Below are 11807 nucleotides of genomic sequence, written 5' to 3' on the forward strand. Positions count from 1 at the left end.
AGGACTGGAACATCGTGTCCTTCATTGAAACATCTGTGAACTTTCTTGGAAGCAAGTCATCCTCGTTCGAGGGACCGCCTATGATGATGATGGAGTTTTGCATTGTATTTGTTTTGTGCTACATATATGACCATATGAACAGTGACAGACAGGCAAAGACCATCTTGTCCATAGCGTCTGTCCCACACACTTGCGATACCTTGTGTATCACAACATATACTCCCCACCCCATCCGAAACCACGTGATCTCATGCGAGGGGGGGGGAAAAAACAGGTTTAAAAACCCAGGCCCATTTGTGGAATAAAATTTGAGAAATTCCTCTAGGCGATGGAAACTAGTCCAGGAGATCACTCTGGCCCTGAATTCCCCGCAGTCCTCATTATAGGCAGTCCCTCGGAATCGAGGAAGACTTGCTTCCACTCTAAAAGTGAGTTCTCAGGTGACTGAACAGTCCAATACGGGAATTATAGTCTCTGTCACAGGTTGGAGGAAAGGGTGGGTGGGACTGGTTTGCCGCACGCTCCTTCCGCTGCCTGCGCTTGTTTTCTGCACGCTCTCGGCGGCGAGACTCGAGGTGCTCAGCACCCTCCTGGATGCACTTCCTCCACGTAGGGCGGTCTTTGGCCAGGGACTCCCAGGTGCCGGTGGGGATGTTGCACTATATCAAGGAGGCTTTGAGGGTGTCCTTGAAACATTTCCTCTGCCCACCTGGGGCTCGCTTGGCGTGTAGTGCTGACCTTCTGTCAGAGGTGATCTCCGTCCCAGCCAGAAACTGGTCCCGCTCTCGCTCGAAGGAATTCAGCAAATCAGCGTCCACCGCACGAGATGGCAGCCTGTTCCAGAGGCCCACCGAGGAGTGTCTGGTCTTGATAGTGAGTAGAACGAGGGGGGTGCAGGGGGATTTCATTCTCCAGTGCCATCATCTCACACATGGTCAACACAGACCATAAACATCACCTAAATCTGGCCAAATATCCTATACCTCTACATCACTCCGAAACCACTCTCTGCCATTAACACACAATTTGAAATATCTACATTTTTATTCTTTAAAATAGAAATAAGGTCATGCAGGGCCTAGTGCTAATAAGCAAACTTGGACCCCACACTGTCATTAGAGCCCTAATGCACTTAGTAAACTTATAAAAAAACGCCTCAAATGTAATAAAATGATGTCATAAAACACTTCATTCTGCATCAGATAGAGACCCAGATACAGTGAGCTGAAAGAAAAACAGACTTGCATTTCTATAGCACCTGCCTCAACCACTGGACATCTCAAAGTGCTTTACAGCCAATGAAGTACTTTTGAAGTGTAGTCACTGTTGTAATGTAGGAAACGCGGCAACCAATTTGCGCACAGCAAGCTCCCACAAACAGCAATGTGATCATGACCAGATAATCTGTTTTCAGTGATGTTGATTGAGGGTTAAATATTGGCCCCAGGACACCGGGTAGAACTCCCCGGCTCTTCTTTGAAATAGTGCTATGGGATCTTTTACATCCACCTGAGAGAGCAGATGGTGTGATCTGACGGTGCAGCACTACCTCAGCACTGCACTGAGAGTATCAGCCTAGATTTTTGTGCTCAAGTCTCTGCAGTGGGATTATGAACCCACAACCTTCTGACTCAGAGGTGAGAGTGCTCCCCACTGAGCCACGGCTGAACCATTAACAGTGTAACAGCGAGTTGGGTGATGGGCGAACGGGACTCGGTGCGAGTTAGGACACGGGCTGTTGAGTTTTGGATGACCTCATGTTTACGTAGGGTAGAATGTGGGAGGCCAGCCAGGAGTGCGTTGGAATAGTCAAGTCAAGAGTAACAAAGGAAGGCAGACAAATAGAAAAAAAACAAGTTCATATTTAAAATTGCCTTGGGGTTTCATCAACTGGTATGACATTTTCCAAATGAAAGGTGTTTTGCACATTATAAAAAGGCTTGAGGGATTCTTACTGTTTGTGCTTACTGTTGCATTTCCAGCAGTTTCCTTGACTGTGATGTGGAGAAATTTCTTCACTGAGGGTGGTGAACCTTTGGAATTCTCTACGCCAGAGAGCTGTAGAAGCTCAGTCGTTGAGTATATTCAACACCGAGATCGGCCTCAACTGGAGTATTGTGTCCAATTCTGGGCACCACACTCTAAGAAGGATGTGAAGGCCTTAGAGAGGGTGCAGAAAAGATTTACGAGAATGGTTCCAGGGATGAGGGACTTCAGTTACGTGGATAGACTGGAGAAGCTGGGGTTGTTCTCCTTAGAGCAGAGAAGGTTGAGAGGAGATTTGATCGAGGTGTTCAAAATCATGAGGGGTTCTGGACAGAGTAGTCAGAGAGAAACTGTTCCCATTGGGGGAAGGGTCGAGAACCAGAGGACACAGATTTAAGGTGATTGGCAGAAGAACGAAAAGCGACAAGAAAAAAAAACCTTTTTAAGACGGCGAGTGTTTAGGATCTGGACTGCACGGCCTGAAAGGGTGGTGGAGGCAGACTCAATTGTGGCTTTCAAAAGGGAGTTGGATAAGTCCCTGAAGGGGAAATGTTCACAGGATTACGGGGAAAGGGCGGGGGAGTGGAACTGGCTGAGGTGCTCTTGCAGAGAACCGGCACGGGCTCGACGGGCCGAATGGCCTCCTTCTGTGCTGTAACCATTCCATGATAGATTTTTACGTATTAAGGGAATCCAGGGATATGGGGATAATGGAGTTGAGATAGAAGATCAGCCATGATCTCATTGAATGGCAGAGCAGGCTCGAGGGGCTGAATGGCCTTCTCTTGCTCCAATTTTCTTAGGTTTTTATATTCCTGTGTATGCTGACTACACTTGTTATGCTTTGGCCATGAATAGGTTCCATCACACTCAAAGCATGGAGCAATGTGTTCACCCACTGAACCCACTGTTTATGGGGGTGAATTTCTGCAGAGGTTCTCCCTCTCATCTGCTGTTTTTCCAGGGGTTCCCATGGCTCTCCCACCAAAGTCACAGAAGATGAGTGGAAAAACCCCGGTGGCAATTCACGCCCTGATGTCTGTGTCTCCTGTTTCCTCCTGGATTATCAGCATAAAGCCTTGTAATGTCTCTTATACAATAAAATGTTATTCACACAATTCATTCCATGTTCTTACTAATCTAATTGCAACAAACTCCAAAACACACAGTGTAACCTCCGAAGCACAATTTTCTGTATGGTATCTACCACTGGACTATAGACTTGGAAAAAGCTGGAATTATAGTATAGCTTCATATAGTGGTGGCACAGGGTTCTCACTGTAAACCTCTGCAATCAAGGACAGTGAATCTCCCAGATGAAAGAGAAAGACTTGCATTTCTATAGCACCTTTCACGACCACCGGACGCCCCAAAGCACTTTACAGCCAAGTGTTGTAATGTGGGAAACGTGACAGCAAACAGCAATATGCTAATGACCAGATAATCTGTTTCAGTGATGTTAATTGAGGGATAAATATTGGCCACGGCACCAGGGATAACTCCCCTGCTCTTTTTTGAAATAGTGCCATGGGATCTTTTATGTCTGAAAGGGCAGACGGGGCCTCGGTTTAACGTCTTCATCTGACGGACGGCGCCTCCCACAGTGCAGCGTTCCGTCAGCACTGCACTGGAGTGTCAGCCTAGATTTTTGTGCTCAAAGTCCCTGGAATGGGACTTGAACCCACAACTGTTGGACTTAGAAGCAAGGGTGCTACCCACGGCTGACACAGAAGAGTGGGTTCAATGGTGATACGGGACAGAAACTTGTGCAGGCAGCACCCGCCTCAACTGGGAGGCCCAGAGACGGCCCGATATTGGGTCTTGGGCTTGATTGACATGGTCTGCGTGAGCAGTCGCCACCAGCCACACCCTCACGGGAAGATCACACGCTGTACCTGCTGAGTTTGGGCTGCTTACCGAGCCGGCAGCCCGAAGGTAGGTCTCGCGAGGGGGTTGGAGCAGGCGGTGGGGGGCGCGCGGTTGGAGACGTGATCGTGATGACTGTGCAGTTAGAGGCAACACTCCGGCTCCAATTAAGAAAGCAAGTGGTATGTTGACCTTTATTACAAAAGGAGTTGAGTATAAGAGTAAAGACATCTTCTTGCAACTAGATAGTGCCCTGGTGAGACCGCACCTGGAGCAGTGTGTCCAGTTTTGGTCTCCTTACCCAAGGAAGGATATACTTGCCATTGAAGGAGTGCAACGAAGGTTCATCAGACTGATTCCTGAGATGGGGGGATTGTCCTATGAGGGGAGATTGAGTAGATGCGGCCTATATTCTCTCGAGTTTAGAAGAATGAGAGGCGATCTCGTTGAAACATACAAAATTCTGACAGGGCTTGACAGGGTAGATGCTGGGAGGATGTTTCCCCCGGGCTGGGGAGTCTGGAACCAGGGGGCACTGTCTCAGAATAAGGGATCGGCCATTTAGGTCTGAGATGAGGAGAAACTTCTTCATGCAGTGGGTCATGAATTCTCTACCCCAAAGGGCTGTGGAGGCTCAGTCATTGAGTATATTTGAGTATGTATGCAATAACTCAATAGACTGAATATTGTAAACTCCGAACAGGTACAAACCTGGCTCTGCTTTATTAGGACCCAAAGTGATTACATTACAAGATGGCCAGCCTTTTATACCTGGGTCACACACACGTGCGCACAGCCCAATGACCTCCGACAATGGTGCCACCTGGTGGCTAGTAAACCCAGGCATACATACATGACAATATCCCCCTTTAAGATTTTAGTAGCGGTCCGGGTCTTTCCGTTCCCGAGTTGAACGTCTCAGTTCAACTCCAGTTCTGGGCGAGCGTTCTGAGTCTGTTATGACTGGGGGCTGGGTAGCCGATCTGATGGGAGTGGCAATGACCATGTCAGGGATTGAAAGTCCAGATTCATTGATGACAGCGGAGTCCTCTGATGACTGAGGGTATGTTGGTTGGTCACTGATTGTGTCTTCCTCAAACTGTTCCGGTTCATCCGTGTGCCGCAGCTTTATCTGATCAACATGTTTCCTACATGTTTGTCCATTCTTGAGCTTGACGATAAACACTCTGTTACCCTCCTTGGCTGTAACAGTACCGGCGATCCATTTGGGACATTGACCATAATTCAGTACATACACAGGATCCTTGATAGAAATGTCGTGTGACACAGTAGCGCTATCATGATACCCTTGCTGACTTTGACATTTGTATTCGACACGATTATTCAAGTCAGGGTGGACAAGAGAGAGCCTGGTCTTGAGACCTCTCTTCATCAATAGTTCAGCAGGGGAGACCCCGATAAGCATATGGGGTCTTGTCCTGTAACTAAGCAATTTGCTTGACAAGTGAGTTTACAGTGAACCTTGAGTTACTCTGCTTGATGGTTTGGACTGCATGCTCTGCTTGTCCATTGGATGCGGGTTTGAAGGGTATTGACCTCACATGTTTGATACTATTTGAGTTTCATGAACTCTTGAAACTCCATACTGGTGAAGCAAGATCCGTTGTCGCTTACAACGATGTCAGGCAGACCATGCGTAGCAAACATGGCACGAAGGCTCACAATGGTAGCTGTGGATGTGCTGGATGACATGATTGTACACTCTATCCACTTGGAATAAGCATCCACCACAACTAAGAACATCTTTCCCAGGAAGGGACCTGCAAAGTCGATGTGGATCCTGGACCATGGTTTAAATGGCCACGACCACAGACTTAGCGGCGATTCCGCTGGTGCTTTACTAAGCTGCATGCAAGTGTTGCACTGATGCACACATGATTCCAGATCAGAGTCAGTTCCAGGCCACCATACATAAGACCTGGCAATAGCTTTCATCATGACAATACTGGAATACGTGCTGTGTAGATCATGCACAAATTTCTCTTTGCCTTTCTTGGGCATAACAACACGATTATCCCACATTATACAATCTGATTGAATGGATAGTTTGTCTTTGCAACGGTTGTAAGGTTTGGTCTCCTCACACATGTGCTTGGGTATGGCAGACCAATCACCACTAAGGATACAACGTTTCACAACCGATAATATCGGGTCCTGGCTGATCCAGGTCTTAACTTGTTTGGCCGTGACAGGAGCTCCTTCACTTTCAAAAGCATCCATGACTAACAGTAGGTCTGCCGGTTGTGGTGTTTCCACCTCCGGTGTGGACAACGGCAGACGGCTCAGTGCATCGGCACAATTCTCAGTGCCAGGTCTATGGCAAATGACATAATCATAGGCAGATAATGTCAGCGCCCACCCCTGGATGCGGGACGATGCATTGATATTGATACCTTTATTTTCCGAAAACAATGAAATGAGTGGCTTGTGATCTGTTTCCAGTTCAAACCGAAGACCAAACAGATACTGATGCATCTTTTTAACCCCATACATACAGGCTAGTGTTTCTTTCTCTACCATGCTGTAGGCTCTTTCCGCCTTTGACAAACTTTTCGAAGCATATGCAACAGGTTGTAATTTGCTCGACTCATTAGCTTGTTGGAGCACGCAACCAACTCCATATGACGAAGCATCACAGGCCAATACTAGACGCTTACACTGATCATAATGTACCAGCAGCTTGTTAGAGCAAAGCAGATTAGTAGCTTTCTCAAAAGCTCTATCTTGAGACGCATCCCAACTCAGTTGTCACCTTTTCTTAGCAGCATGTGCAGTGGCTCTAATAAAGTGCTCAATCTAGGTAAGAAATTACCAAAGTAGTTGAGTAGACCATGGAACGAACGCAGCTCCGTTACATTCTGAGGCTTGCTGCATCTTTGATGGCCTTGGTTTTCGAGTCCGTAGGCCTGATACCATCAGCAGCAATTTTCCTCCCCAGGAATTCGACTTCCGGTGTCATGAAGACGCACTTCGAGCATTTCAGCCTGAGTCCCACTTTGTCCAGACGATGTAAAACCTCTTCCAGGTTGTTGAGATGTTCGGCGGAGTCACGACCTGTGACCAATATGTCATCTTGGAACACGATGGTTCTGGGGACAGACTCCAGTAGACTCTCCATGTTCCTCTGAAATATGGCTGCAGCCGAGCGAATTCCAAAAGGGCATCTGTTGTAGAGAAACAGTCCTTTATGAGTGTTGATGCACGTAAGTTTCTTCGACATGTCGACCAGCTCCTGTGTCATGTAGACTGACGTCAGATCCAGTTTTATGACCGACTTCCCGCCCCCCTGCTAGCGTTGCAAACAGGTCATCAGCCTTCGGTAACGGGTATTGATCCTGTTTTGAAACTCGGTTGATCGTAACCTTGTAGTCTCCACAAATCCTGACAGTGCCATCACTCGGCAACACAGGAACAATGGGGCTGGCCCATTCGTTAAATTCGACCGGTGATATAATCCCTTCACGCTGGAGTCTGTCCAATTCAATTTCGACCTTCTCCCTCATCACGTACGGAACTGCCCGAGCTTTATGATGGACGGGTCTTGCATCTGAGTCCACGTGGATCTGCACCTTGGCTTCCGTGAAGTTGCCGATGCCTGGTTCAAACAGCGAGGGGAACTTGCTCAGCACCTGAGCACATGGAGTATCCTCCTCCGACAACAACGCTTGGATCTCGTTCCAGTTCCATTTGATTTTTTCTAACCAGTTCCTGCCGAACAGCGTTGGACCATTTCCTGGAACAATCCATAATGGCAAATCGTGAACCGCACCATCATACGACACCTTGATTACTGCACTGCCAATCACCGTTATGAGTTCTTTAGCGTACGTATGCAACTTGGCATTGACTGGACTCAGCTAAGGCCTCACAGCCTTAGTATCCCACAGCCTGTCAAATGTCCTCTGGTTCATTATTGATTGACTCGCACCCATGTCCAATTCCATCGATACCAGCACACCATTAAGTTTTACATTAATCTTTATCGGTTGGCTCTTTGTTAGGAATGAATACAGTCCATACATTTCCTCCTCTGGTATCTCGGGTTGCATATCTGGATCCGTGCTCGACTGGTCATCATCCACCACATGGTGTGTCGCAGCACGCTTGCTCAGTTGTGGACACATGCACTGGAGATGCCCCACTCTTGAACAGCCTTTACAAATGTACTGTTTAAACCGACACTGATGATGCCGATGATTTCCCCCAAAACGCCAACACAGTGATATCGGACTCATTCCTGTTGGCGGACTTTGAATAGCCACAGGTTTCGCGTATGCAGTCGGGTAGGCCCTACCATGTGCAGCTCTGCCAAACGACGATACTATCTTGTTTACAGTACTTGCCGAGTTCCGATTTTTCAATGATATCCGCTTTAAGCTTTTGTCCGTCGTCATGCATGATTGGGCAATCGTGACGGCCTCGCTCAAATCCAGCATTTCCGCCGCCAGTAACTTACGCAGGATCACCTCGTGGTTGATGCCGATTACAAAGAAGTCCCATAGCATGTCTGCCAACGCAGTTTTGAACTTACACAGTCCAGCTAGATGTCTTGGGTCAGCAACGAATTCCGATACATCCTGGCCCTCAGAACGAACGTGCGTATAGAATCGATATCGTGAGATGTTGATGCCTTTATCTGGTTTGAGATCGTCACGTACCAGAGCACACAATGTTTCATAGTCCTTGTCCTTTGGACTTAAGGGCGAGGAAATTGTTTATGAGTCTATAGATTTTCGGACCGCAAGCTGTGAGGAGGACTGCCCGGAACCGAACTGTGTCTGCCTCTTCCTCCATTTTGTTGGCCATAAAGTACTGGTTCAAGCGGGCTACAAAGTCTGCCCAATCTTCTCCCTCCACTTCTCGATCTTCTCGATCCCACTGACTTCTGGGTCAACCAACATAGGCACTTCTCAGGAGAGCAGCGCCAGTTCTGCTTACCAAAAGTGGTCCACTCGGCACTCGCATTCCACGCCCGGCTCCAAGCCAGCAAGTTGGGCTTCTTACCCATTTAAAGTTTGAGAATAGGTTGAGATCGTTTCGGCCCCAAGACCTCTAATCATTCGCTTTACCAGATAAAACTGCGTGTGGACGAGCACCAGCTATCCTGAGGGAAACTTCGGAGGGAACCAGCTACTAGATGGTTCGATTAGGCTTTCGCCCCTATACCCAGGTCGGACGACCGATTTGCACGTCGGGAACTCTACGGACCAAAATTATAAGCAGGAATTCCAATTGTGCTCATTTTTGCATGCAAAGGTTCTTGTTACCGCGTCGCCAAATGTTGTGTATGCAATAACTCAATAGGCTGAATACTGTAAACTCCGAACAGGTACAAACCTGGCTCTGCTTTATTAGGACCCAAAGTGGTTACATTACAAGATGGCTGGCCTTTTACACCTGGGCCACACACACGTGCGTACAGCCCAATGACCTCCGACATTGCAATGGTGAGAAAGAAAGAACGACAAACAGAGATAGGGAGGGGCGAGGCCATGGAGAGATTTGAAAATAAGGATGAGAATTTTGAAATTGAGGCGTTGCTTAACTGGCGAACACATGTGGATATCCTACCCACCGTGGGATATATTTTCCTCTGTGTTAAAGTTAAAGAAAAATACTACTGAACTGTCACTGGTTCTTAGAATGACAGAATGGTAGAAGATTTCAAAACAAAATGATAAGCAGGAAAATCTGAGCTGTGCAAGTTCTTTACAAGATAAGAATGTGCAAAAATGTGAGAAAAACCTCAGATTACAGGCATCACTACACCCACAACATTAAACCACTAACTGTGAAGTGTGTAAAGTGCTGAGCACAAACGTGGGTTCGGCACCAGGAATAATTGAACATATTATGGTGTCAGCTGTGGCTCAGTGGGGGGTAGCACGCTCCCCGCTGGGTCAGAAGGTTGTGAGTTCAAGTCCCACTCCAGGGACTTGAGCATATAAATCCAGGCTGACACTCCAGTGCAGTGCTGAGGGAGTGCTGCACTGTCAGAGGTGCCGTCTTTTGAATGAGATGTTAAACCGAGGCCCCGTCTGCTCTCTCAGGTGGATGTAAAAGATCCCTTGGTGCTATTTCGAAGAAGAGCAGGGGAGTTATCCCCAGTGTCCTGGCTAATATTTATTCCTCAATCAACATCACCAAAACTGATTGTGTGGCCATTGTCACATTGCTGTTTGTGGGAGCTTGCTGTGCACAAATTGGCAAATTTCCCACATTACAGCAGTGACTACACCTCAAAAAAGAACTACATTGGCTGTAAAGCGCCTTCAGTTGTCCGGTGGACGTGAAAGGCGCTATATAAACGCAAGGCCTTCTTTTTGTCTTTTTCACCAGGGAGGGCAAAGTGCCTGAGAAGGAAGAAATGAAAGATGGCGTGACGTGGTGACAGGGAGTGGAGAAGAGAAGAGCCCAAGAGAGGTCAAGAGAAAAGAAAGGAAGGAGGTAGCAGTAACGGGAGTGGAGCGGCAGTCAAATTGAGCACACAATTGACCCAGAGGTAATTCAGGTTACATGGGTATGGCAAAGATTAGGAGAGACATGGCCAGGTTGTAAGCAGAGGATAAAAATACTTACATTTATATAGCACCTATCACAATAATCAGACGTCTCAAAGCGCTTTACAGCCAATGAAGTACTTTTGGAGTGTAGTCACTGTTGTAATGTGGGAAATGCAGCAGACAATTTGCGCACAGCAAGCTCCCACACACAGCAATGTGATAATGACCAGATAATCTGTTTTTGTTATGTTGATTGAGAGATAAATATTGGCCCCGGGACATCGGGGCTGCTCCTCTTCAAAATAGTGCCACGGGATCTTTTACATCCACCTGAGAGAGCAGATAGGGCCTCTGTTTAATGTGTCATCCAAAAGTCAGCACCTCCAACAGTGCAGCACTCCCTTAGCACTGCACTGGGAGTGTCAGCTTCGATTCTTGTGTTCTAGTCTCTGGAGTGGGACTTAAACTCCAGAGATTTCTGACTCAAAGGCAAGGGTGCTGCCCACTGAGCCACGGCTGACACAGCTGATGAAGAAGAGACAGTCTGAGAGAGGGCATAGTTGAAGTCTGAAGTCAGGCAGAAGTTTCATTGCACACTGTTCTCATCGTGATGGACTTTTTGGATACGTGCTTTATGGCACAAGCCATATCTACATTGTAACTGTAACAAGTCCAAAATGCCCTTTGTCCATTTTCAGCACAGCCCCGAAGAATTCATCATCATCATAGGCAGTCCCTCGAAATGAGGATGACTTGCTTCCGTGCTGAAAAGGGATGAGTTCACAGGTGTTTCAATGAAGGTCTTAATATTCCACGCCCTGGACTATATCCTGAAGGGTGGACGATGCCTGTGGGTGGATTTTTTTAACGTGTGGTGGCCGTTGCACACCAGCCACCACACGGGCTTGACAGAGCGAGGTCTTGGTCCAATGGCAAGGGTTGAACCAGGAGACCTGGAGACCTGCTCTGCTGCACGGACCTAGTGCGCGCACATATCGCAGTGTGGGCTGGGCCCGTGCTGCCCCTGGGCCCTCGCCTCTCCTGGGCCCCGAACTTACTCCTCTCCTGGGCTCCGATCACATCCCTCTACAAACTCTCGCCGCTTCTTCGCCCCGACCTGGCCGCTCCTGCTGTACCTGTTCGCACTGCAATCAGCCATCACCCTCCTGCAGCAGCACGCGCTGCTCCCTGCAGTGGTATACCGCCGTACGCTGCTCCCTCCAATGGCCCCAGCCTGCCGATGGTCTTGGGACCGCGACGATTTCCGGGAAGAATTATGTCCAAACTAACATTGGCAGCCTCCAAAATCCCCGCCCACCGCTACAGATAAACACTTTAAACACCTTGACATTGCATCTGCTATCAGTATCTTTGAGCTTATCTAATGAAGTGTGCAAAACAAGAATAGCAGACTCAGAGGGGGCACCATCA

This window comes from Pristiophorus japonicus, chromosome 14 (genome assembly GCF_044704955.1).
Source record: "Pristiophorus japonicus isolate sPriJap1 chromosome 14, sPriJap1.hap1, whole genome shotgun sequence".
In the NCBI taxonomy this organism is placed as follows: domain Eukaryota; kingdom Metazoa; phylum Chordata; class Chondrichthyes; family Pristiophoridae; genus Pristiophorus; species Pristiophorus japonicus.